The 5,419-nt window shown below is 41.3% G+C and overlaps 1 protein-coding gene across 1 annotated transcript in view; it reads left to right on the forward strand.

Moving 5' to 3' along the window:
- LOC102208347 (potassium voltage-gated channel subfamily D member 3-like) overlaps positions 1–5,419 on the forward strand; it is a 103,029-nt gene that overhangs the window by 92,201 nt on the left and 5,409 nt on the right. The window lies entirely within an intron of this gene.

Here is a 5,419-nt window from a genome sequence, read left to right on the forward strand (position 1 = left end):
TATATATATATTATAACCACCGTGGAAAAATGTGTTAGGTAAAGTGTGAGCAAATTGCCTAAATCCCATCCAGCTCGTGTTTTCAGTGACACACTCCCCTCCTTGCAGATGGTTACTAAAATCCATTTGGACCTAATAGAGTCCAGTGTGAAAGCTCATGGGTGTCTGCAAGTGGTTAGAATTATCATATAAATGCCATCTGTGAGCACTGAGCACCCCCCCTTTCCTTTTCGTGTCTGTGATGAAGCTGCCAGAGTCCTGATGCATCAAATTACGATGGTGTCAATTCTGACAGTCGGTGACGCTGCGTGGGTCCGAGGTAGGAGTGAGTGGAGATATATGACAAAAATCACTGATTCTGTCACAGTCATTAGTTAGACTAGAAGTTCACTCGGGGTCTGGTTGCATCTTGGCTTTTTTTATTTGTTACTTAGATCACGGGTATTGATAATCCTGTTGAGTTTTATGGTAATCTTGCACACGAAGGCATTACAGCTTTATCTCTTATCTGATCTTTTTTCCTGGAGTCATTTAAATCTATAAAAAACTGCTCAAAACAGTATCACAGAGGAATGGTGCGTCATGCACTAAAGAAACAAAGAAAGAAGCCACACACCCATAAAAGCCAGCTTCACTTATACAAAAATCAGCACATACAAGAACGCAAAAAAAGAAGGCTGTAGTGAACTAGGACAATATATATAAAATAAATGAGTGGATCACTCATTTACTTGATGCCATCAAGCCTTGAAATATGTATATAAACATATATTTGTACTTCCTGCATGCCCATGCCATCAGCTATGCATTAGTACACATTCAGGTTTCCAAAATGATCAAGTTTCCGCCCCAGGAGCTGAGTGTTCCTAGTCTTGATAATGCGCTTAGACCAAATCAAATTTTTCATAGGTATTATACCTTATGTCACCCACTTATTTTTGAAGGTTTACAGCATCTCCATTTCAGAAAAAAAAAAAGAAATAACTTTTTCCTTTTACAGAAAGTAAGGATACATAAATAAGTCTGTTGAAATAAGTCTGAATTATCTGTCTGGCAGCTCAAAAAGGTGAAACACAAGATATTTATCCATCCATCCATCCATCTTCATCCGCTTTATCCGGGGCCGGGTCGCGGGGGCAGCAGCCTAAGCAAAGAGGCCCAGACCTCCCTCTCCCCAGCCACCTCCTCCAGCTTATCCGGGGGAATACCAAGGCGTTCCCAGGCCAGCCGAGAGATATAATCTCTCCAGCGTGTCCTGGGTCTGCCCCGGGGCCTCCTCCCGGTGGGACATGCCTGGAACACCTCACCCAGGAGGCGCCCAGGGGGCATCCTTGTCAGATGCCCGAACCACCTCAGCTGGCTCCTTTCGATGTGGAGCAGCAGCTGCTCTACTCTGAGCCCCTCCCGGATGGCCGAACTTCTCACCCTATCTCTAAGGGAGAGGCCAGCCACCCTTCGGAGGAAGCTCATTTCTGCCGCTTGTATCCGCGATCTCGTTCTTTCGGTCACTACCCACAGCTCGTGGCCATAGGTGAGGGTAGGGATGTAGATCGACCGGTAAATTGAGAGCTTCGCTTTTACACTCAGCTCCCTCTTCACCACGACGGACCGGTGCAGCATCCGCATTACTGCAGCTGCAGCCCCAATCCGTCTGTCGATCTCCGGCTCCCTTCTCCCATCACTCGCGAACAAGACCCCGAGATACTTGAACTCCTCCACTTGGGGCAGGAACTCATCCCCGACCCAGAGTGGGCACTCCACCCTTTTCCGGCTGAGAACCATGGCCTCAGATTTGGAGGTGCTGATCCTCATTCCCGCTGCTTCACACTCGGCTGCGAACCGTTCCAGTGCGAGCTGGAGGCCCTCACCCTGGTGTTGATGAGGTCCGCCCCAAGTTCCTGAAGGCTCTGGACGTTGTAGGGCTGTCCTGGTTGACACGCCTCTGCAATGTTGCGTGGAGATCAGGGGCAGTACCCGTGGACTGGCAGACCGGGGTGGTGGTCCCCATCTTTAAGAAGGGGGATCCCCCTGTAGTGTTCCAACTACAGGGGGATCACACAAGATATTTATTTTAATTGTTATTAAGAAACAATGGCTTTTTTTTTTTCAAATAGCAGCATACATCCAGAATATATGCTATAAAACTCCTGAACAGCTGACCTACCCCAACTGCAATTTGTACATCAGCACACTTTTTATCCTTATTTTTATCTTTATTATCTTGTTCCTTTAACCATTACCTAACTTGGCATTTGTGTATGGACACCAAAGGAAGAATTTCATTGCACAGAGAAATGCTATTTCTTCTGTATACATGACAATAAACACTTTGAATCTTGAATCTTGAATAAGATCTGAGTTTAGGTACTATCTTGATCAATGTGCTATAGAAGTATGCAACAACTCGGACATCAGCTTAAATAAAACTATATTTATTATTTCACTGGTTACTCAGCAAATGAAATGAAAAAAGGTGGGAAGCTTCACAATTGTATTATTTATATTCAACATATGTATAATTGCACAAACAGTGACAACAAGCAGACCCAACTTTTTGAACATGAACTTTATTTGGAGTTGTGGTTGCTCGTTTTCCTTTTGTTTTGCTTTGTTCATTTGTCTCTTTTAATTCTATTTTGTTGTACTTTTTCAACATGTTCAAAATAAAGATTCAATCAAATCAAATCAATCAAAGGGAGGCACTGCTGTAGTAACTCAACAGCTAGCTTAGACCTCAATCACAAAGGCCTAGAGATCCGGTATCCACAACTCACCAGGAAAACTGGGTGCATGGAGGTCATTATGAGTCACTTGGTGAAATTGGTTGCAAAGACGATGCTGCACCGATTACCTCTTTCAGATGGCTTTGGTCGTTAGCAGTTTGCCATGGCTGCCCACAGTTATGGTAGTTTTGGGAGTGGGAGTTTTTCCTTCCCGCTGTCACCAAGTACTTGCTCATAGGTAGTCGTCTGATTGCTGGGGTTAAAGTGCCTTGAGACAACTGCTGTTGTGTTCTGTATAGAAAATCTTGTCTGCAATTATAACCTAACTATTACCAAAAATGGAGAAAATTTGCCTTCAAAGTCAAGTTATGCCTTTTACTTTGAGGTACAACTCTCTGTTTTCACTACCGCTTGGAGAGAGCAGTTGGCAAGTGTTTGCAGGTGTTCAGTGTAACCTCTTTGTGACTTATTTCACCTTGTGACAAAGGTGAGGCATATTCAAGGAATACACATTTAATCCTCATGACCGGTGACTGCCAGATGGTGACCAGCTGGTCTAGGCCTGTGTGACTGAGGCCACAGCACATAGCACTCTATATATCCTGAACTCACAGCATCCTGGACCTGACTCACAGCTAAATGCCAAACTAACTGATATTACCCTTCACACTTCCATTGAGGCAATGGCCAGGCCAGCTCCAGAATACAGAAGTAACTTAACATTGGATAAAGTGCATTAATGTCATTCTCTAACTGATTTGAACACCTATTTATGGTAATATGTGATTGAATAGTGCAGTTACAACATTAGTTGGATAGCCAGACTGACAAATCACAGCCCTCTAATGACATCTCCAGGAACTTGACATTTGGGTCATACATCCATTTTGAGGATATTGAAAAATGCCCAGATGGTAGATGACCTTCTTTAATCTGAAATAAATAAATTGAGTTGCTACAAAGTAACAAAATTAATTGATACATCATTTAATATTAAATAAAATAACCTATAAAAAGAGTCCTGCATCCCTGAATACATCTTTAATCAAGACAATTAATTTTTGGATTATTTCATTTACTCAGTCCCTCAAAAAGATATGTTCACATAATTATACACATCTCATTATTACTGTTGTAGTTTCGGACATCACATGAATAACACTGAATACTTAAGGGCAGAGGTTCCCAAAGTGTGGACGAAAGGTGCAAACACATAGAAAAATCTGCGTTTTCAAAAATACCCGTGTACACGTGGGCGTAGCCTGAGTTTTTAAAAAAATCACAGTTTTCGGTGATTCGAAACACCATTTACGTGTGGACGAAAGGCCCAAACGCGTAGAAACAGCTGCGTTTTCAAAAATACCCGTGTAGATGTGGACGTAAAACAGTTAGTAGTTTATTTCATTGCTACCTGTAATTTACTGCAGTTTACTTGTATTTGTTTAGTTGTTTACTAAATATACTAAATGCAATGGAGTTTGAAAATAAAATATAACAAAATACGGGAACCACTGCTTCAGGGGAGTTTTTTATTACAAATACATTGGGAAAAAACACATTTAGTTATTGTCCAATCATTCATTAGCAGCACGGTTATCGTGATCAGCTTCCTTTTACTGACTACACAAAGTCAGCTTCTTTATTTACATGAAAGACCATTGAATCTCGCTCTGTATCTATATTATGTGTGTATAGGTCCTCTGCCAGAGGGTAAATGCACAAATCCAGCGATCGGAAAACGTGCCCACGTGACGGTGTTGTTCATGTTCCTGGAATCCAAATGAGAGTCCTTGGGCTGGTTCGCCTCCTACCCCAATCCTCTGAGTAACAATGAACAGTGTGGGGAGAGAATTAACCATTTTCAGTTTTCATGTTATTTGGCAATTGCAGTTACTTTGAGACAAAGGAATATTAAAGGCTGAATTTCAAACTAAGCCTGTCAGGAAAAATACCAACAAAGGGTTCCATAAGTTTCTGCGTCTGTGGGGTTTTTTCCCTTCCTCAAACTCTGCGATTTCTCTTCTTTCTGAAGCTTCTGACATCAATAACTGTTTAGCTGCCTCCAGCATCAAATAACACTCAGCAGTACCTACTTAGACAATTAAGTTAGAGGATTCGCAGTAGCACGGTTTTATAATTTGCATGTTGTTTGCTCAATAAACTGAAATTGGAAGTTATTTTGCTGCTTGCTTAGACAAGGAAACAAATCAAAGAAAAACAGTAGGCTGTTTGTGGATTTTTTTTAAAAAAACAAAAAACTACAAAATAGGAAATAAATTACAAATTGGAGAAAGTGGACAAACCACTTGCTAAGCAGACCTAAAGATAAGGGATCAATTCACTCCAAACAGGAATGTGGTTCACTATGTAACAAGTAAATTATTTGAAAGCAATTGGCAGGAGCTGTTGTCTACCTGTTCATAACTGAAATGAGGAGAAACTCATCAAACATGAACAAGAAGAGTTCAGATGAAACTGAATGCCATGAAGCAGAACCTCTGGCTTTTTATTACTACTTCATTACTAAAAGTTCATTTTCAAAGTATTAAGTATTGAGTAAATATCAAAGAGCAATCTCAGCATCTGGGTCTTTATGTTTAGAGATTTATGTCCAAGGGCAACTTCCTGAATAATTTCATAATACCTACTAATACCTACTGTGTGTGTGTGTGTGTGTGTGTGTGTGTGTGTGTGTG

The sequence above is a fragment of the Pundamilia nyererei genome, unplaced genomic scaffold (assembly GCF_000239375.1).
Source record: "Pundamilia nyererei isolate P.nyererei 1_Seehausen unplaced genomic scaffold, PunNye1.0 scaffold00096, whole genome shotgun sequence".
NCBI classification, from domain to species: Eukaryota; Metazoa; Chordata; class Actinopteri; order Cichliformes; family Cichlidae; genus Pundamilia; species Pundamilia nyererei.